Source organism: Megalobrama amblycephala, linkage group LG5 (assembly GCF_018812025.1).
Source record: "Megalobrama amblycephala isolate DHTTF-2021 linkage group LG5, ASM1881202v1, whole genome shotgun sequence".
Lineage (NCBI taxonomy): Eukaryota > Metazoa > Chordata > Actinopteri > Cypriniformes > Xenocyprididae > Megalobrama > Megalobrama amblycephala.
The window spans coordinates 2,211,035-2,235,002 of record NC_063048.1 but is presented as its reverse complement, the minus strand read 5'-3'; the positions used below and the strand labels follow the sequence as shown (position 1 = coordinate 2,235,002).

The window sequence follows — 23,968 nt, the reverse complement described above, 5'->3', positions numbered from 1 at the left end:
AAAGCCTAGGCGAAAAAATAAAGCCTACTGTATGTCAAATCCTGCGCACACACACACACACACACGTATAGAGGCATGTCTATAGGTGTGTGTGTGTCTATAGGCCTATATGTGAATCTACACAGACAAAAGTCACACGTCAAAACTTGTCAAAGTTTCCCGGTGAAGTGAGTTAGGGTGAATTCAGGCTGTTCTTGTCTTTGTTGTATTCTGGCCTGTGGCTGAACACTTGACAGACTGTCAGGAGCTGATGGGATACGAGTGCAGGCACTAGAAAGCCGCTCATTTTTGTGGTTGATTCACCACTCCATGCTTTATTATCAAACAGGTAATACTCTGAACACAACAGCACTAGAACTAATGGAACACAGCAGTGCAGATCTGTGATTACTGCGTTTCTGAACACACTCAAATGTGATGCATGAGGCTTAGACAGAATGCATGCTTTTCTCACTGTTTTTGCTTTTACAGTCTTGCATAATTGTGCATTGCAAATATTGTATTTTATGTCAGTAAAATCAGCAGAATTAAAGGTTAAATGTTCAATCATTGCAGTGTACTACATAAACACTTACACTCTCTGTTGATCTCAGCATTGAAAATGAAGAAATGCATGACTTAAATGAAATTTCCCAGTGCAACAAAAAGCTTCCTAATCCCCATACTACTAAGCAATTTTGAATTACTGTACTATAATTGTGCGAGTAAACTAAAAGTCTATTAGCAATGCAGAAGTATCACACACACACACACACCAGGGCACTAAACTGACACAATTCACAAGTGGTCCCGATGTCTCAGAGGACTTTTAATATGTATGAGCAACATCAAAGAGGAATATCCTGACATGTGGCTCCTCCAAATGATCAAGCTTATTATCACATATATGCAAATGTTTTCCATTTTTGTTGCTCTCCGTTTGTGGAACCGCAGCGGAAAATACAGATGATACAGTTAGAAACAGCCATGATGTTATCTAGTGACCAGTATACTTGCATGCATGTTTTGTTGCTTTTCCTCTGACAAACTCATCGTGTGTCATTTTCTGAGAAGATAATTTTGTTAGTCCTTTTGTTTGTGACATGTCATAAAAAATTCTTGAAGAGAATCTGAAAATGAATAAATGAAAGTGTTCAGATACTCGCCACGTTTCTTTTTCATACCATATTCTTTCATTACATTTTTATGGGTCATTTAAAGGTGAATAAAAATCTCCTGATGCGAGTACAATAACAGCGCAGACTTTCATACAGCGTAACATGAGTGCGTGATAACAAAAGCATACAGAGCTGAATTAAATTCTAAGAGGAGAGCATGTTTTATTATGGGCCAAGCCAGATTTATGAATACAATTCATTTTCTAACTGCGTCTCTTGAAAATCGCTCTGTGAAAATCTCCTGTGATGTTTACATTTATACCATTTTAACATTTTATTATGAGAATTACAGATGTTAAACTGTATGCATATATCAAAAAAGAAATATGACCTACATTCACAGTGTAACTGGAGGAGCCTTTTAATAAACTGCTTGTGGTTTATTGATTACTTATGACATATACTGACGTGAGCAGTGATCTTTTGTTGTGTAGTTTCTTTGGTAGACGTATTCTTAAACGTCATTTGTAATATCATATATAGTGATTGTACCATTCTATGAGTTCACTTACTATTTTTCATCACTCTACACTCTAAAAAATGTTGGATTAAAAACAATCCAAGTTGGGTTGAAAATGGACAAACCCAGAGATTGGGTCATTTTTAACCCAGCTGTTGGGTTAAATGTGTGCCTAATGTGCTGAGTAGTTTTATTTAACCCAACTATTGTTTAAAAATTACTGCATGGCTGGCTTAAAATCAACCCAAAATATGTTGGAAATTAAAAATCAGACCTAATTACTAGAGGAAATAATAATAATCAAAAGGTGAACATTTATTAATAAGCAATTTAATATATGTTTATTGTTTTATTATATATTTTGGATTCATTTTAAGCAAGCAATACAATATTTTTTAAACAATAGTTCACTGTAAAAAAAAAAATCATGATTTGTTATCACAACATTCTTTCTTTTGTCAAATCAACTTAGATAATGTGGTTCAGATATCATAATATTCTGAGTTTCTGTTGATTAAACCAATCGTCTTCATTGTATTAACTCAAATTTTTAATTTTGTTGAACTCAAAATTTTAAGGCAGCCAGGTAACTTACTTTAAGTTAAACCAACAATTCCTTTTTACATTTAACCCAACTGCTGGGTACAAACAACCCATTCGCTTGGTTAAAACAAACCAATCGCTGGGTTTGTCCATTTTCAACCCAACTTGGGCTGTTTTTGTATTGCTTGTCCCAGCAAATTTGTAGAGTGTATAGGCGCAGCCTAATATTATATTATAAACCACCAATATGATAAATACAGGCTAGCATGAGGTCAGACGACCTCAGCAGCCTTCATAAGTCTTTGTGAAATCTCTGAGTCTGTAAGTGACTTTTAGCTTTTTTAAATAATCCTTCCTCACTGGTTCTGCAAATAAGCAACCTTCTGCTCAGACATATAGGTTGATTGGGCGACATGAAATGAGCGTGATTCGTTGGGACCCGCAATGATCCGTCAAGCCGTGTTGATCTGCTGGTTAATGGAGTCGCTGTCAACGGTCCAGCAGAACTGATGGAATCATCCTTTTGTTCCTTAATGCAGTCAGTGTCTCTTCACCGAATCTTGTATTCTCCTTTAATAGTCAGTGGTAGTTAATTATTAAAGGTATGTATTTGAATTATAAATATACTAGTTATACAGAAGTAGGCAAAGCAGGCATAGCGCCTCAGGCTAAATTCCTCCATTAGCCATTATTTTCCAGTCTCCTGCCTCCATTTCCCTGCCTCCTAGTTTTATGTCATCTCCAAAAACAGCCAGGCATTGCTTTGTACTTGCCATCTCCTCCCCGCTATGACCACAAAAAAACCCTCCCCTCCATACATATAGCTGCTGCCGCCTTGAAGTGGGATGTCATACCTGTCTTACATTTAATGAATCGCTTTCTTCACCGTGTCCCAGAATTCCAGACACTCTCCTCGGAAAGCTGATGGCGCTTCCACCGAACGGCCTGCCGCGTGTCAGCAGTCATCCGGCGTAGCGCACATTACCGTACATCATTAGGCGTGTCAGGAACGACGCCGCTCTCAGGCCACGTGCGGCCCTGCAGACGGAGCCAAAACAAAGAACTTTTGCATGCTCTTCTCTTTTTTTCTCCTATCGGTCTCTCCGGTCCGACTCCCTCTCCTCTGCTCGACCATCATCTCTTCCACCTCTGGATTTATGAATAAAATACGACACGCTCAGAATAAGAAGATGGCACTGCAGTAACTGTCAAATGCCAAGATGAAATAATAAATTCAGGTGCCTTTTTCTGCTCTGTTGAAGGAAACTTTGTTCTCTTTCCGAAGCTGGCTTTTTCGTCTCTTTTTCGTCTGGGTTTTTTCCCCCCGGTTGCCGCTTGCTCGTTTTCAAATATTTTCACCCCGTTTCTGCAAGTTTTTTCTCACCTCCTTCAAGCAGTTCACATTCTGCGGTTCACTTTTAAAGGTTTCGTGGAGTGATTGATGACATCGGAAGTAAAAGCAGTGCGATACTGTTTGTAACCTCCATCAGAACATTCATCCACTTTATGTCTTGAAATGTAATAAAAGCGCCGGTGAATGAGGCATTAATGTTGGGGTCGTTTGATTGGAGTCTCTGATTGGATCTACTTAGGCAGACGGGATCAAACTGGGTCAAAATCTTAGCGATGTGACTCCTTATTCAATGTATACAGCATTTGCCTTGAATGAAACACATTTTCATTAGGTTATTCTGATTACATATTTGACAGACACTTTTATCCTACCACAACTAACAGTGCATTCTGTCATTCTAGTGTTTTCTGGGAATCAAACCCATGACCTTGGTGTAGGAAGACAAAATTAACTTTCTTGCACTTTTCTGTGCATGTGTGCTGATTTATAGGGACGCATAATATATCGGCCACAATATTGGTATCAGCCAATATATGTTCATTTTTAATGTTATCATTATCGGCCTGATAAGAAAATTTGGCCGATATATTAAAGCCAATCAATTTCTATCAGATGAGACACTTCAGATGTGAACTGTTCACAATGATGGTTTTGAATTGCTTGAAATATGATTAAAAATCACTTCAAAAAAGAAAAATACAGTTAAGTACAACGTACTTCGCAAGTCTGTCATATAGGCTACATAAACTTATATTGAGAACATTATAATTGTGTGTTTGGGACATGGATTTTAATGGAGAGACTTTTGTTTTTGTAATCAGGTTCTCAAAAATGATATAAAAATGTGGATAAAGATTTATCGGCCAATATATCGGTTATTGCTTTCAAATATAAAGAATTCGGCCAAAATTTCCATATCGGTGGAAATTAACCTAACTAATTAATTTTAACCCTACTGATTTGTGCACTTCCAACCTCTTCTGAATCGCCTGTAAAAACCAAGAACAGAAGTGTGATCCTCCTCATCACTCTCATAGACACAACATTGACTGTGGAATGATTTGTTTTTTTGTTCATTTATTAACGTTTTTACGCCATGTTAGCATCATGGCTATTTACATGGCAAACAAAAAGGTCAGTATCAACCATAAAATTTACATTATTATATAAAACATTTCAACTTAGCATAAGATAGAAAATCTAAAATACATTCAGGTGATACATTTTGAAATAATCCATGCAAGCATGTGACTGTGGAATGACAAAAGTACAGAAAACAATTTGTCAAAGAGCCAACAACATTCATAACATACAACGGCAGGTTTATTAGACAACTAAATTAGAAAAAAGTACAACTAGTTTGCAAGTTGGCAAGTTGATTTGGCTTAATAAAAAAATGTATGATTTTTAGGAAAAAAGGTCCACCTTGTTAGCAAATCATGGAAAAACAAACAAATATTTCACCAAATTACACTCTAAAAATGCTGGGTTATAAACAACTCAAGTTTGGTTGAAAATGGACAATCCCAGCGGTTGGGTTAAATGTTTGACCAGTGTGCTGGGCAGTTTTATTTAACCCAAATATTGTTTAAAAATGACTATATGTCTGGCTTAAAATGAACCCAAAATATGTTGAAAATTAAAAATCAGACACATAATTACTAGAGGCAATAATAATAATCAAAAGGTGAACATTTATTAATAAGCAATTTAATAAATGGTTATTAATTTATTAAACTTATTAATAATTGTTCATTTATTAAACTTATTAATAAATGTTGGGTTAAATGGGTTAAAAAAGCAGTTGGGTTAAATGTTTGTCCAACCTGCTGGGTAGTTTTATTTAATTCAACTATTGTTTAAAAATTACTGTATTGCTTACTTAAAATGAACCCAAAGTATGTTGGAAATTAACAAATATTAATATGTTTAATAAAGATATATTTATTAAGACGTTTGATGAAGAATAATTAAATGATAAACATTCATTAAGTTGTTTATTAATAAATGTTCACCTTTTGATTATTATTGTTTCCTCTAGTAATTATATGTCTGATTTTTAATTTCCATCATATTTTGGGTTCATTTTAAGCCAGACATAGAGTCATTTTTAAACAATAGTTGAGTTCAATAAAGCTACCCAGCACATAAACATTCAACCCAACCAATGGGTTAAAACAACCCAATCGCTGGGTTTGTCCATTTTCAACCCAACTTGGGTTGTTTTTAACCCAACATTTTTTAGAGTGTTGTTAGGAAAAATAGTTATGAATTGCCATGAGAGTGTGTTGGACCCTTTGGTCAGTCAGGATGAACCCGTAAAGAACCAGCATAACCAGATCATAACCCAACACATCTACAGCTCCTGCCGAGCAAGAACACTGATGGAAACATATCATTCAAACAACTCATGAATGTTTGAATGTGTTTATGGAGGGAGTGTGTTTGCGATGAATGATTGATGGTTCCTGACAGCACACTGAATGTTTCCTCAAGCTTCATGAAACATACACACATAACCACCTCAAAGATCTTCCTCCCTGCCACTTTCTGTCTCTCTCACTCCTTCTCTCTTCCACTGAGATCAAGGTATGAATCGTAATGACAAATATCCATGAGGTAAAAACATCAAATCACTCAACAGCACAATGAGAAATTAGAGTTAACACTGTGATGGATTATCCAGGCCCGAGACACTGGGATATTCCCAATCGGTTTGGAGAATGGATGGATGAACGGATTGAAAGTCAAACAGCTAGTATTGTGGATTTTGCCTAGTTTATATGTGAAGTATGTCAATGCTGAACATTCTCTGTGATTGGTCAATCAGTCAGATAGTCCTGCCCCAAACACCTGTCATTGGTTGAGTCAGAATTTGGCATGTAGGGCCACTCTAACAAACATTGGTGCATTTCCCAAAAGCATTGTTAGTCAGCTGGTTGCAAGTTCCACAGTTACTCTAAAAAAATGCTGGATTAAAAACAACCCAATTTGGGTTATTTGGCAGGGCTGGCTCAAAATTGGACCAACCCAGCATTGGGTTGTTTTTACCCAACTGGTTAGGTTAAATATTTGACCCAACATGCCAGTTTTATTAAACACAACTATTGACTAAAAATTAATATATTGCTGGCTTAAAATGAACCCAAAGTACACTGAAAATTAAAATCACACACAGAATCACTAGAGAAACAACACAGACAACAGTAATAACCAAAAGGTGAACATTTATTAATAAGCAAATACACCCAGGAATGCACAAAAATGAAAGTGAGGGAAAATGTGCAGGAAAGAATAACTCACTTATACAGTTACATGAAATTGCTTTTTCAAAGGTGAAATATTTCATAACTTATGCTTGAAAAACAAATTTGAGCCAGTGATGGGCCGCTGTTAGGTGGGGGAGCTGCAAACCTCAGACCGCTGCTCCCTGTTCTCACATTGCGTTAGGCTCCTTATATCCTGCACAGAAACAAACATTACAGAGTTCTGAGAACATATTTCAACATCCAAATTAATATTCGATATTGTAACAAATAAAAATCAGTTTATTCAAAGATAAAGACGTTTCCGTCATGCGAGACTACCGACGCTGACGGACACATTCAGCTGACTGACATCTCATCCCTGTATATTGCATTGCATTAAATAAATTGATTTACAGCACTGTTAAGACTTATAGACAAAATAAAATGTATACAAACCTTTATTTTACCAAAGTAAAGCACCAATTCGGTGGCGTTGAGAAATGCTCTCTCCTGACGAGGATTCAAAAAGCCTGTGGTCTGTGTAACCCAATAGCTGGGTTGTTGCATCGGAGGGCAGGTGAGAAGGGGTGTACTGTTTCAACTGTCAGTGAGATTGACCAGCCTCTAACCCAACGGTTGGGTAACACAAAAACTACCCAACCATGGAAAAAGCGATCTTTTTTTTTTTTTTAGAGTGTCCCAATGTAGTTCAACGATTCTGCATTTCCCCAACAAATATTCTCAAACAGATTAATCATGTCACAATGTTTCAATCTTCAGGAAGTTAAACTACACTCTAAAAATGCTGGGTTAAAAACAACCCAAGATGGGTTGAAAATGACTGACTTATAGTGAACATCTGAACTAACTAGATCTGAAGGTCACACAGCAGATAAGGTCTAGTTCCTGTTGTGACAACATAGTGTTGTCCATGATAGTATCATGAACCTTCAGTTAAGATTTGTTGGTTATGATCAGACTCAATAGTCAGAACACTTAATATGCTGCTGTATGCGACTGCCATCAAAGCGAGGCAAACTGCATCTTTTCACTAAGAATAAAGTGTGACACATCACAGACAGTCACATCAGGCCAGCTTCCTTTGCTGTGAGTCATTTACAAGAACAGAATAATTTAGGAAAGAAGAAAGTTGGAGCCCTACTGTCAGACGTGTGCTTGATGGCCTCTTTGTCTCAACACTGACTCTAATTGCGTGTGACGTTTATAAAGAGTTCCGACTCCATTTCTTTTCATTTCCGTGAGTAAGATAGCTGTACATCCTCCCGCCATCTGCCGAGCAGCGTGAGGAAGACGATCTGTTTGAAAACGCTCCATTCTGCTATGAAGATATAATTGTTCCCCCTTAGCTGCAAAACAAAGAGCAATCAAACTATGTGTTTATTTTTAATTTCCCATGCATGTTTTATCGCGGCATATGCCAGCGCGTGCAGCGGCGGGAGGACTCTATCTACACGAGGGAAGAAATGACTTCTGCCGTGCGTATGTGCGTAAGATAAAGACGGCAGAACATTATCACATTCGTACATTTCCACCGGCCTATTATCGTCACTCATACGCTCGTGCTCGCGCCGAACGTCCAGGGAGGTAGGCTGGAGTCGTCAGCGGGTTCAGTCCAGCCCCAAAGCCATATCGCAGCCTCTGAAAGGCTTGAAAAATCGGTCTGTCTGAAGCGGCCGGATTCGCCCTGTCACTGCCTAATACACGGATTGATTCATGGTGAGAATGGATCAGGAATATGTCCTTCTGTCGAGACTATTACCCGTCTCAGCCCATCTCTCAGGCTGTAATGATGACGGCTGATGGGCCCTCTAATTTTTGTTCTTGCTGAGCAAAAGCTGTTTCTATTGGTCAGACCCTTCGGCCCCCTGAGCAGAAGCAGCTCATGAATCGACCCGTGACTCTCTTTACGAAGAGATTATAGAAATCACGACCAGTTTCATCAGGTCATGCTCTTTGAGGGGGCTTCATTTTACACTGATTAAATGAAATACATTGATTTATTATATTTAATATTGGTTAGATAAGTTATCTAGGTTTTTGCTCATAAACTTTTAGTTATTTCTTCTGCCATTACATTTGGTGCTGCTAAAAGTCTTTTAGGATGTGATCCTTGTGGTTTGTCTGGTTTAGGCAGGGTGCAAATTAAAGAATCTAAAGAAGGTTTGGATCCCCCTTAACCCTCTGGTGCTCTTCTGTCATTTTTGACTGAAAACTTTTACGTTTTGTTTTTTTTAAGTTTTTTTTTTTCTTCATTGGAATGGTACGAAACTTGGTAAAGCTTTTGGCACTTGCTATGTGAACACACACACACACACAAAAAAAAAAAAAAAAAAAAAAAAAAAATCATGGACATGATTTGAAAAGGTTAAATGGGCCTGAAAAAAAGTCACACTTGTGCTCCTCGCTGTCAAAAATGGCACACTGGAAATGAATGAGAGATGAATTTCATCTAGTGAAAACTTTTGGTACTGCAGTCAATCAAAATCTTACTGAAAGACCATTTTTTGAGATATCAAGCTCAAATTTTATGGCTTTGATTTTCTTGCAGTTTCAGAGTAAAACGTGTTTTTGAAAATATATATATTTCATATAAAAATTAAAAATAGTATTTTTGTGCATTTTTCATAACAAATGTAAAATTCTGTAACTTTTGTTAAGTTAACTTTTTTTTTTAACTTTTTCACTTCAGCAATAATTTGCCAAGTGTCATCTTTGAAAAGAGATCAAAATTAAGTCTGTGCTCTAAAGCATTCAAAGTTTATGACAGTTTAAGTTGCAAATTTCATTTTCAGGTTCATGTTCAAAAAGTGAATAAATGGATTATAACTACAGCCCAAATATCATTTAGTACCATAAAATCCCCTAAAAATACAAAATATTAAATAAAAGACATTAGCAAACTAAAATATAGCACATTCATTTCTTTGAAAAAAAAAAAAAAAAAAAAAAAAGATGTAAGGGGGTCGTAGAAAGTAGCCTCATAATGTGAAGTTCTACTTGTAAAAATTAAAATACATTTCTATAGCTCTGACTGATCTTTTTTTGGTTGCCCCTGAAATGGTTCATACTATTGACATTACCTGAGTTTAATACACTAGAATTCCCTGGATATCCATTTATCGAATCGAAGAACATAACGTACCTAGCTAACAAAAATGTTTTAAAAACATTATACTAACATTGCAGTTACGTTATGAAAATTCTAAATATATAATTTTTTTTTAAATGTTTTGAAAACTTTTTTGGTTATATGAATGTTAATGGAACATTCCATTTCAGAATTTTGTAAATATTATGGGAACGTTACGTTTGAATGTTCTCTGAAAGTTCAAAAACAAGTAGTAACATTTAAAAAACGTTAGATGAACATCCAACTAAAACATTTTAGAAATAAACCATTCCATGAACAATGTACAAATAATGTTTTGTTTGCAAACATTTTGAGAACATTATTGAAGACCAGACAACACTGACCGAACATTCTATTAACGTTACTGGAAGAACGTTTGTTCATAACTTTGAGAGAAGTTCTTAGAACATTCCTTGTTAGCTGGGTGTGTATAAAGTTCATGCACAAAGAATAATAAAGTTTACTTGATGCTGTTTTGCTGAATATACAAACTATTTGCTGAAATAACATTAAAAACAGCACTGGAATAAAAGTGTATGGTTTATGTGTCAATCAAATGCATGTGAAAGTTGTGTTCATTTCTAACGTCGCATTTTATTTGGTCCAATTAATTTTTATTGAATAAAGTGATGAAGTATCATGTGAACTAACATGATAGATAATATTCATGAATTAACATTAACCAAGACGGAAAAATGTGTGAAAAATAGTAATATACACAACTTTGGCACCGCTGGAAGTCACCATGTAATTCACACCCACTGGCTGTAAAAAGCATCTTTTCCATTGAAGGCCATTTAAAGGTATGCATTCTGACAATTTTGTGCATACAGCAAACCAATACCAATATTATACCATGGGGTACCCTATTGATTTTCTTGTATTGGTCCTATCTGCCATCTGTGACGCCACTAGTGAAGCTCTGAGACTGTGTGTTCTTGTGTCATTCTCCTATGGTCACATGACATGCAGGGCTCACATGATTGGTGTGCTCAGCGACTGAGCGATGCCCTCACACTCACCCTCACCCTCTTCACTGCCGGCCGCCGGTGAACGCTAATGCATGTGGATTTCACTTCTGATGGCTGTTCATTTTACCGCTCATTTGAGCAGATTTACAGCACACGTTCTATCTCCTGACCGCAGCGCCACTCTTATCTGTAATGAAAGCGAGCGGCGCATTAATCAACAGCCCTGACTATCACATTAAATGTATTGTATACGGGGAGTAAACACACTCCGCCGTATCAGGCCAGTGGAGAGAACATGGGAGAAAAAACCCTCATTATATTTGTCACAATTTCACCTCTGCTGTTTTTGAAGCAATGTACCATGAGGCCATAAACCGCATTACAACCGTGCATAAATATGTCTGATTTGTGGCTGGAGTAACTAATTCCTTGAGTACATTTTAGAAAAACAAGCAGCCAGCCCTGAAATTGCAATTCTATAAAGGCTTTAAATTACGGAGTACGGTATCGAAGACCGGCCTGATGTGAGCATTATGGAAAGCGACGTTGCTTCCTGAGATTGAGTCAATAAAAGGCAAGATGACTGAGGCATGTACTCAAACAGAATTAAAAGGAGGCTACAGAAGAGCCATGCATCTCATTTAGAGAGAGAGAGACAGAGAGCTGCAGGCCATGCGTTTCATTCACACGTCTGGAGCACTTTGAGTCTTTCAGTGACAAACGTGTTTGTGTGCCTCACCTCCTCACAGCACCACGCATGCGCTTCCAAACAGGTGCTTCGTTCTGTTCAGCACAGTCTGAGCGTTTAGAACTTTTCATCCTCTGTCTTCATATTGTCCAGATACTCCCAGGATTGCATATAATTAAATCCTATGAAACTGAATGCAAAACATTCCATGACAATAGAAACAGACATTTGTGACGTCATTTAGTGGCGTACGTCAAGCTCCACTTCGCTGCAAAGTATTAAAGCTCAGTGTATAAATCATAAATGATACCTCAGATCATTTGTCTTGTTAAGGAGAGGGTGTGTTTATGTTATTAAGTGATCAGATGCAGCGTTTTCTGCTGGACCAGAGAATAGTTGGAAAAATCCCACAGATGCATTGAAGGAGGAGCCCGAGATACATCTACAGACCAGAAGATCACAGAGGATTCTTGAACACAAGGCAGGAAGAAAACATCTCACAACCACCTAGCAACACCCTGGCAACCATTCACAAAACCCTAGCAACACCTCAGAATACCCTAGAAACCACCTAACAACACCTTGGTTACCATTTAGAACACCTTGGCAACCCCTCAGAATACCCTAAAAACCACCCAACAACACCTTGGCAATCATTCAGAACACCCTAGCAACACCCTGGCAACCATTCAGAACACCCAAACACCACCCTGGCAATCACTCAGAATAGCCTAGAAAACACATATTATCCATATTATCTTTTGACACGTCGCTCGCGTCTGGTGTACACAACTCTTCCGCTTCCACATGCTGCGTGCGTGACATAGCCTCGCCCACTTTGTTGCGTGTTCCCGGGGGCATGTTTTGCAGGGTTTATGATGTCACCAACCCGGGAAGAAGCTCGTTGTAGTCCAAACCGGTCGTTTTTGTAGGCAGTAAACCGCCATAACTTTAAAAGACAATATCTCTGTTTGCATTGAACTTTCAGCGCTGTAACTTTGCAGATACTGTTTATGCTCAAGCAGCAACATTACACACTAACTAAAGTTAAAAAAGTGAAATCGCATTGAACCACCCCTTTAACATTACAACAAAAAAATGCTGGCATGCAGGGCCACCAACTCTCATTAAAACTCACTGTTCTCACGCATTGAAAGATAGATAGCAGAGCAAAGAGGACACAGACAACATGCTGACAGATGAGACAGATCAGGTTAATTTTGATATAAAATTCAAAAATTCTGTCAATTTTACTACGGGATTCAAACAATACATGTGGTTTTGGTGCTCTTTAATGTGGCGTGACAGATCACTGTAACACATCAGGTCAAGCGGCACATGAACCTATTATCTCTTTCTCTTTTCTGCTATTACAGCACGAAATAAACATGAATGAACTTCAGAAAGTATGTTGAAAATCTCAGTACAACTTACTGAAATGAATCCTTCTCTAATGTAATCACTTAATCAGAGTTTTAACCACAGAAAGACGTCAATAAAATAACTTGCAACTAATGTCACAAAATGTTACATTTACCTCAGGAAATCCATTCAGTGACCATAAACTCAATAGTTAGTAAAAAAGAAGAAATAAGAAATCTAGAAGGGTATTTTTCAAAAATATGCACAATATTACATATTCATATTTTTACTCTTATTAAAAAGTTATTATTACAATTCCCAGACTAAATAAAAACACAGTACCAGTCATTGTAACAGTTGGACTATTGATGACTTCTGAGGAGAAAAGAAAACCTGAAGTAGATTGGTCTATTCAGTTGGCTCGAAATTCATTAAAAATACACTTTCAAAAGCTGAAGTGATTTTTATTCATTAAAGTATAACTCAACATTTTAATTGATAAAGTGGAATAATCGAACAAAGCATACTGATTAATTAGTGACAATAATTAACAATTAGTCGATTAATTGTTCCAATAATCGGTAGATTAATCGATTATCAAAATTATCGTTTGTTGCAGACCTACTAGCAACACTGTGGTAACTACTCAGTATACCCTAGATAACACCTAACAACACCTTGGCAATCATTCAGAACATCCTAGCAACACCCTGGTAACCATTCAGATCACCCAAACAACACCCTGACAATCACTAAGAATAGCCTAGAAAACACATAACACCCTGGTAACCATTCAGAATAACATAGAAAACACCTAACAACCTGGCGATCATTAAGAACACCCTAGAAACACCCTGGCAACCACTCAGAATAACACAGAAAACACCTAACACCCTGGCAACCATTAAGAACACCGTAGCAACACCGTGGTAACCACTCAGGATACCCTAGATAACACCTAACAACACCCTGGTAACCATGTAGAACTGCCCAGGAAAGCACACTAGGATTGTGTTTTGTACAGGAAATGCCACTCATTTTTAGTTTGGAATTGTAAAGTTTTGTTTATTTATTCAGACTGTGGTCATGTATGGGCGTCTATATAAAGTGATTTCAGCACATCCTTGAGCTTCAGATGACAAACGATGTTCTGAAGTCGTTCTTGCTCAATTGAACACTACAGGAACAGAGTCATCAATTATTTCTAGTCTCGCTCTCTGTAATTCTGCAGACGCATATTAATGCTGTAGTTTAGACCAAAATGATTTTTCTTCAGAGTTTTAAAGAGCAATTCGCTGGAATGGAAGCGCAAAATTAAAATAATTTCTCTTGTAGCATGTAAAACAATAGCACTCGCTTAGCTTTATTAAAATGCCCAATAATAACTGATTTAAAGGCTATAAAATTGTATTCATTAGAGGGTCATAGTTAAAGAATTATTGGAAGTATACCTAAACGTGTCACTTTTATAGCAAGCGAGCGAGATCATATAATTTGAAAAGACTGTGATTATATTTGAGATTTGTCCTGAAGCATTAGCGGGAGCTCGTAAAGAGCTGAAATTTAATATGATGCTTTCAGTCAGTTTAATTGAATTTTAATTGCCACTTTGGGCAGAAGGTTTAGATCGGATCGATAAAATATTAAAGATTCAGTGCTTCGGTGTGGAACCTTCTCCGGTTTCGCACTGCAGAGGATCCGGCTCTGGGAAGCGCTGCTTGTTTATGGTGTGTTTTCCAGTGTCCGGTGCCGTTCCAGGCATGTTCGACAGTACGGAGTGGATAAATTAGACAGAAGTGCAAGCAGTGGATTGCATTAATTAAGCGGCTGAGGGAAGAGCATTCGGTCACCTTCAGAGGGAAGCCCTTAATGTGCCAGAGCTATAAATATTTTGAAATGTCACACCTCGCCGAGACAGCATCAGAGCCGAATCAGCCCCATAAATTAGCCGCCGAAAACGGCCGGGACAGAAAAGATGGCTCTTTGGTATTTTAGAAATAATTACTAACACAAAAAGGGTAATGAATGAAGCTATAAATTCCATTAAAAACAGACTAGTAGGGGATTATTTGTTAAAACTATGCATTGCTTCATGAAAACGATCCTACTGAATCGTTCCTTCCAGCCATAACCGACTCAAATATGAAACAGTTTGCATGATGTCATCGCGGCGGCTGATTAACGGTCAGTTAATTGATCAAGCTCAAAGTGAGTTACACAGGGTCTGATATGACATCAGATTAAGAAGATTACATTAGAGGATATATAGTGCTGCAGGGATGACGTGTTATTGTAGCCAAAACACATAAACATAAACTTTAATCATAAACTGCATTTAGCACTTCTGCTTCCATCGTCCAGAAGTCAATGGGTTTTCAGCATCCACGGTGAACACAAGTTAATGATATTGACACGTTTTACTCTATGACATAAAATACATCATTAATACCTCTTGAGATCGTTTTAAAGCTTTATCTTGTCTTGAAATAGTGTCTAAATGAGACTACAGAAGTTGTCAAGGACATTAAAACTCATCAACTCACTAGTCGCTTTCAGAGTTTATAATCAAGCTCTTGCAAAATATTTTTAAATAAAGGCCGAAAGAGTTTAGTGACGGTGACGTTCAAGTCATGTGACCGTGGTGTAGTTCGTTTAAAGCCCACGTTTAGCTTTTGACTTCTACTGATTGAATTTAAGCTTCAGAATTTGTGAAGATAATCATAATGAACAACATGAGTAAGAATCATAAAGTTTTGTTGCTCACAGAGCTTAATTTCTTTAATAATACAAAAGCCAGAGGTAAAATCCTATTTGGCCTGCAAGAATGTCATCAATACAAATCTTTAAATTTTGTTAAATGTTTTAGATTATCAAACACTTGTTGCATTGCAGGGCATGCAATAATGAGAAAACAGAACAAAATACCATAAAATGTACAAATATATACAAATGTAAATGTACAAATACAGTACAGAGAGATGATGTTGTGGTCTAATGGGTTAAATCTACTGTTCTACTATAGTCCCATATAGGGCTGCAACAACTAATTGATAATGAAAACAATCAGCTACTAATTTGATTATCGATTAGTCGTGTCTAATGAAAACCATCGACTAGTCATGTCGATTTACAGTAGGGTCATTCCATGTCAAAATTCAACTATTTGGACATAGAGTTGCTTTGAGATCCCCATAACTATGGGACTGAATTATATAGAGCAATGAAAATGAAGATTTCAAAAGGAAAGTTTATTAAGAATGAGAATCTAGAAGGATATTAAGATATCTTGAATACTTTTAGAGTCACAGGCATGCAAACTTTGGAAAAGGAATATTTATGGCACTCAGACAGGTATGTTCTCTGATAGAAAAACATGAGGTAGATTTCTAGTTTCAGCATTATTTGTTCTTTAGATATTCCTCTTTAAAAGAAAAAAGTATCAGCTGTATGCAAAGTGACCCACATTTGGTTTTTGACCATTGAAAATGTGTACAATTTACTCATGGAGCTTCATTAAGATCTCCATATCTCTGGGATTGAACCATCAAGGGCCTTGTGAAGATACCAAAAGGAAAAGTTTTTTAAGAACCAGAATCTAAAAGGATATTAAGATATCTTTAATACTTCTTGAGTTACAGGCATGCAAACTTGAGGCAAAAAACTCAAGAAGTGCTTTTTTGAAACAAAGATTGCTAAAATCAACAGATTTTACTAATAGATCTACCAATCTCTGTGATAAAATAAAATAATGATGCTGCCATCTTTATAAAGTCATTGTTACACCCCTGTAAATTGCCTCCAAATCTCAGGTGAAAATTGTCATTTTGACACCCTCTACAAAATAGTGGATTACTCACTAAATATACATCTGTGACACTTAATACTTTGGCTTTTATCATTATTTATGTTTGTCTTCCTACAGAAAAAATACTAAACACAATTAAAAATTTGAGCCAGGGAAGTTTCCAAAATTTGGTTCATTTGACACAGAATGACTCAGTAGTGAATAACCCATTGGACAGGATGTGGAATAAAAATGTTTTAAATAATGGATTAAAATATGTTTTTAATTTAAAAATAATAATTTTTAATGTTTAATAATTGTTAAAATTTTCCATACTATTAATCAATAAATAGAAAAAAAATAATTGACAGAATAATCGATTATCAAAATAATCATTAGTTGCAGCCCTTGTCCCATATCAGATTAAATGAAATGCGTTTTTCTTTGGACTGAAGTGAAAAAATATAATCTGCCGTCCATTCTGAGATGCATAAAGTTCAGAATGAAACCTCAAATTGAGTCCAATCTGAATCCTAGACAGCTGGATCTGACACGACAGTAAAGAAGACACCAGTAAACACGCAGACAACCAAGAGAGTGTGTTAGTATTATTAGCAGTATTAATCCATCTATTCTGCCCACTGAAGTGTTAAGACATTGGAAACACATGATTTGCAGCAATTACAGAACCCGTCACATGACGAGTGCTCATCGTATAGAGACGTTGTGTGAATATGTATAAGCGAGGGCGGCTCTCCTCAGAGGCACAGTATGACAATAGCTGCTGTCATGTATGGAGCCCATAGTGTGGAATTGCTTTAATACTGTTCCTTGTACAACAGCTGAAATTATTGAGCTAAAACTATACATTATGAATCATTTATTGTCCCCAGCTTATGTATTACCACCCAGAAAAATCCCAGCGAGGGCCCGAGATCCTCTCTGATGGACATGCCATTATTCACAGGGCAGCGTTTCAGCAGGAGAGACGGTAAAACACTCCCTCCAGATGAATCCTCTCGCTCGACATGCTGCTTCTGCCTCGGAGTCTAACCGAACGTCCCTTGCTTTAATCAAAAACTTTTTATCATCCCAAGCGTTGAAAATACAATGTTCTCTCATTACTGCACACATGTCAAAGTGACACTTATGAAGGAAGGAATATGCTCTGTTCTGCAGCGAAGCAGGGATGTTTTCAGTGAGCCCTCGCATTGGAAACGTCACCCTAGTTTTGGGTGGAAAGTCTTGCTTTGCCATTTATACACATCCTTGTCTGTTTTTGGTTAATTGCACAATGATGATAAACAGCAAAACATAACCTCTCTATAAGTGAATATAACAAGGGCAAAATGCATTTCAGTTTTCAATTGTACTTTACATAGTACATGTTTTTCCAAAGCAGAGATCAGTGCCTTAATAATGAGCAAGACCAAAGCAAGTCAAGCAATTCTTGGCTGATAAAACTAGCCATATAACATGCATTATATTAGTCAAATGATCATTATTTACACAGCCATGAGGAGAATCAAGCATCTGTGTGAATAAAAGCCTAAAATAAATCAGTTCAGAATTTGCAACCAAATGTTTAAGTTAACAAGGCATAAAATGCTTGTATACGATCAAAAATGTCAGATACTGTACAGTGTGTCCACTGCAGCAAACAAAATGTTCAAAACTGATTTTGAAATCTGATTGATACATAATATGCACTAAATCCAGTAGAAATCCACTACCTTCACAGCCACAACATGTTAAATGTCATGACTCCCACAGTATTTTTAGATGCGGTATAAATGCAATCCAATAATCCCATAACAATATAGGCTAAACAAACAAAAGCAGCAGTAACATATGAACTGCACAAGCTGTGTAACAAGTCACTGATTCTTGAGATAAGGGGGCAAAACATGTTTTAGAAGTTCGTTTTTATTATTGAATAATACATTATTTTTAAATTGGAATATTTGTAGACAAAGGTTTTAGCTAATGAACCATAATGAAAAAGGTTTTTTTTTCCCTTCTAAAAATGTACAAAAACTGACGGTTTTGACAAAAACTGATGGAGTTGACAAAAACTGAAGTGATGGAATTGACAAAAACTGACAGTTGACAAAAACTGATGTGATAGAGTTGACAAAAACTGACGTGATGGAGTTGACAAAACCTGATGGAGTTGACAAAACCTGATGGAGTTGACAAATACTGATGGAGTTGACAAAACCTGATGGAGTTGACAAAAACTGAGGTGATGGAGTTGACAAAACCTGATGGAGTTGACAAAACTGACGTGATGGAGTTGACAAAACTGACGTGATGGAGTTGACAAAACCTGATGGAGTTGACAAAACCTGATGGAGTTGACAAAAACTGAGGTGATGGAGTTGACAAAAACTGAGGTGATGGAGTTGACAAAAACTGATGGAGTTGACAAAACCTGATGGAGTTGACAAAACTGACGTGATGGAGTTGACAAAACTGACGTGATGGAGTTGACAAAAACTGAAGGAGTTGACAAATACTGACAGAGTTGACAAAAACTGACGGAGTTGACAAATACTGATGGAGTTGACAAAAACTGACGTGATGGAATTGACAAAAACTGACGTGATGGAGTTGACAAAAACTGACGTGATGGAGTTGACAAAAACTGACGTGATGGAGTTGACAAAAACTGTCAACAGGTTTTATGTCTGATGGTTTGTCAACTCTGTCAGTATTTGTCAAAACCGTCAGTTTTTGTCAACTCCAAAAACTGACGTGATGGAGTTGACAAAAACTGACAGAGTTGACAAAAACTGACAGAGTTGACAAAAACTGATGTGATAGAGTTGACAAAACCGACGTGATGGAGTTGACAAAAACTGAGGTGATGGAGTTGACAAAAACTGATGGAGTTGACAAAACCTGATGGAGTTGACAAATACTGATGGAGCTGACAAAACTGACGTGATGGAGTTGACAAAAACTGAAGGAGTTGACAAATACTGACGGAGTTTACAAAAACTGACAGAGTTGACAAAAACTGACGGTTTTGACAAAAACTGACAGAGTTGACAAAAACTGATGTGATGGAGTTGATAAATACTGACGGAGTTGACAAAAACTGACGGTGTTGACAAATACTGACGTAGTTGACAAATACTAACGTAGTTGACAAATACTGACGGAGTTGACAAATACTGACGTAGTTGACAAATACTGACGTAGTTGACAAATACTGACAGAGTTGACAAAAACTGATGTGATGGAGTTGACAAAAACTGACAGAGTTGACAAAAACTGACATGATGGAGTTGACAAAACCTGATGGAGTTGACAAATACTGATGTGATGGAGTTGACAAATACTGACGGAGTTGACAAAAACTGATGTGATGGAGTTGACAAAAACTGACAGAGTTGACAAAAACTGACATGATGGAGTTGACAAAACCTGATGGAGTTGACAAATACTGATGTGATGGAGTTGACAAAAACTGATGTGATGGAGTTGACAAAACAGACGTGATGGAGTTGACAAAACTGACATGATGGGGTTGACAAAAACTGATGGAGTTGACAAATACTGACGGAGTTGACAAAAACTGATGTGATGAAGTTGACAAAACTGACGTGTTGAAGTTGACAAAACCTGATGGAGTTGACAAAACCTGATGGAGTTGACAAAACCTGATGGAGTTGACAAAACTGACGTGATGGAGCTGACAAAACTGATATGATGGAGCTGATAAAACTGACGTGATGGGGTTAACAAAAACTGATGGCGTTGACAAATACTGACGGTTTTGAGAAAAACTGATGGAGTTGACAAAAACTGACGTGATGGAGTCGACAAAAACTGATGTGATGGAGTTGACAAAAACTGACGTGATGGAGTTGACAAAAACTGACGTGATGGAGTTGACAAAACTGATGTGATGGGGTTGACAAAAAAATGATGAAGTTGACAAAACCTGATGGAGCTGACAAAACTGACGTGATGGGGTTAACAAAAACTGATGAAGTTGACAAATACTGACGGAGTTGACAAAAACTGATGTGATGAAGTTGACAAAACTGACGTGATGGGGTTGACAAAAACTGATGGAGTTGACAAATACTGATGTGATGAAGTTGACAAAACTGACGTGATGGAGTTGACAAAACCTGATGGAGTTGACAAAACTGATATGATGGAGCTGACAAAACTGACGTGATGGAGTTGACAAAACCTGATGGAGTTGACAAAACTGATATGATGGAGCTGACAAAACTGACGTGATGGAGTTGACAAAACCTGATGGAGTTGACAAAAACTGATGGAGTTGACAAATACTGACGGTTTTTAGAAAAACTGATGGAGTTGACAAAAACTGACGTGACGGAGTTGACAAAAACTGACGTGACGGAGTTGACAAAAACTGATGTGATGGAGTTGACAAAAACTGACGTGATGGAGTTGACAAAACTGATGTGATGGGGTTGACAAAAAAATGATGAAGTTGACAAAACCTGATGGAGCTGACAAAAACTGACGTAGTGACAAAAACTGAAGGACAAAAACTGATGGAGTGACAAAAATGACAGAGTTGACAAAAACTGATGTGATGGAGTTGATAATGATGGAGTTGACAAAAAACTGACGGAGCTGACAAAAACTGATGGAGTTGACAAAACTTGAAGGAGTTGACAAAACTGATGTGATGGAGTTGACAAAAACGGAGTTGACAAAAACTGACATGATGGAGTTGACAAAACTGATGGAGTTGAAAAACTGATGTGATGGAGTTGACAAAACTGACGGAGTTGACAAAAACTGATGTGATGGAGTTGACAAAAACTGACAGAGTTGACAAAAACTGACATGATGGAGTTGACAAAACTGATGGAGTTGACAAATACTGATGTGATGGAGTTGACAAAAACTGATGTGATGGAGTTGACAAAAAGACGTGATGGAGTTGACAAAATGACATGAGTTGACAAAAACTGATGGAGTTGACAAATACTGACGGAGTTGACAAAAACTGATGGAGTTGACAAAACTGACGTGTTGAAGTTGACAAAACCTGATGGAGTTGACAAAACTGATGGAGTTGACAAAACTGATGGAGTTGACAAAACTGACGTGATGGAGCTGACAAAACTGATATGATGGACTGATAAAACTGACGTGATGGGGTTAACAAAAACTGATGGCGTTGACAAATACTGACGGTTTTGAGAAAAACTGATGGAGTTGACAAAAACTGACGTGATGGAGTGACAAAAACTGATGTGATGGAGTTGACAAAACTGACGTGATGGAGTTGACAAAAACTGACGTGATGGAGTTGACAAAACTGATGTGATGGGGTTGACAAAAAAATGATGAAGTTGACAAAACCTGATGGAGCTGACAAAACTGACGTGATGGGGTTAACAAAAACTGATGAAGTTGACAAATACTGACGGAGTTGACAAAAACTGATGTGATGAAGTTGACAAAACTGACGTGATGGGGTTGACAAAAACTGATGGAGTTGACAAAACCTGATGGAGTTGACAAAACTGATAGGATGGAGCTGACAAAACTGACGTGATGGAGTTGACAAAACCTGATGGAGTTGACAAAAACTGATATGATGGAGCTGACAAAACTGACGTGATGGAGTTGACAAAACCTGATGGAGTTGACAAAAACTGATGGAGTTGACAAATACTGACGGTTTTTAGAAAAACTGATGGAGTTGACAAAAACTGACGTGACGGAGTTGACAAAAACTGACGTGACGGAGTTGACAAAAACTGATGTGATGGAGTTGACAAAAACTGACGTGATGGAGTTGACAAAACTGATGTGATGGGGTTGACAAAAAAATGATGAAGTTGACAAAACCTGATGGAGCTGACAAAAACTGACGTAGTTGACAAAAACTGAAGGAGCTGACAAATACTGATGGAGTTGACAAAAACTGACAGAGTTGACAAAAACTGATGTGATGGAGTTGATAATGATGGAGTTGACAAAAACTGACGGAGCTGACAAAAACTGATGGAGTTGACAAAACTTGAAGGAGTTGACAAAACTGATGTGATGGAGTTGACAAAAACTGACGGAGTTGACAAAAACTGATGGAGTTGACAAAAACTGACGGTTTTGACAAATACTGACGGAGTTGACAAACCATCAGACATAAAACCTGTTGGAGTTGACATCTGATGGAGTTGACATCTAAAGGAGTTGACAAAATTGATTTTTTTTCCACCTGAACCACATGCCGTACAGTGGAGCAATTTTGTTTTCTCTCTCAGTTGTTGCTGCCTTAATAAAAATATCAAAAATGCCAAGATTTATCCCTTACATAAACTATTACACCAGGATGACAGAGTTGACATGTTAAAGCTGTGACTGCAGAGACTTCAACATTGTTTGTAAAAAAAAATATAAAAATATAAAACTTCCAGGACTATGTGTTCTACTGTGAGATCCACAATCAGCAGGAAAAAGTAAGTGGTCCTCAGGGTTAAAGATGACCATAACATTGCCCGATTTATTCAGAATTATAAAAAATCCTGGCGGGATTTGATAGCCATTTTTTATGGAAAATATCATTTAAGACTTACTTTTTGTATTGTCTGATATATCTCTACCTTTCAATTTAAATGTATATTTTTTAATTTGTTGCATTTTTAAACACTTTCTTTGGTAATTTTACATTGTGACCTCATGCTGAGGACAAGCAAAATTTTTTCAATGTAAATGTTTTTCACTTGGGTAAAGTTGGTTTTATATTCGCACATTCGCACATCCGTATTCAATAGTCTTGTTAATCACACTACATTGGACATTCAGTGGATATTCCCAAGTAAATATGCCATTAAAACAATACTTGCCTATTTTGATCGACTGTGAAAAATGTTGTAAGTTGACAATCGTTGGTTGTCAATATCATGTCGCAGCTTAAAATTCGCAAACATTAATTTATTGCACATTTATTGGAAAGTCTGAATTTATCAGAAGTCCGAATATGCGAATATAAAACCAACTTTACCCAAGTAATATTTTCCAAGTATAGAGCAATTTAATTAATACTAACAAAATTATTTAAAAATAAAAGCAATGAATGTCCTGAGTATCCAGATTTCCCTTTAGATGTAGCTTTTTATTTTGATGAATTTATTTATTTTTTTTACATAAAGAGGGCTTTTGTGTGTAGGACATGTTTTGTCATTTATCTCAAGAATCAATGAAGTACAAGTTTAGCAAGTGTTTATACAGCATGAACCTTG

The 23,968-nt window shown here is 37.0% G+C and overlaps 1 long non-coding RNA gene across 1 annotated transcript; it reads right to left on the bottom strand.

The window, feature by feature from the left end:
- Positions 1-6,993: 6,993 nt before the first annotated feature.
- LOC125268297 lies at positions 6,994-12,371 on the bottom strand. Its single transcript, XR_007184865.1, has 3 exons — positions 10,942-12,371; positions 7,925-8,129; positions 6,994-7,414 (listed from the first exon to the last, which is right to left on the bottom strand). It is a non-coding gene; the product is annotated as an uncharacterized LOC125268297 (long non-coding RNA).
- Positions 12,372-23,968: the final 11,597 nt, after the last annotated feature.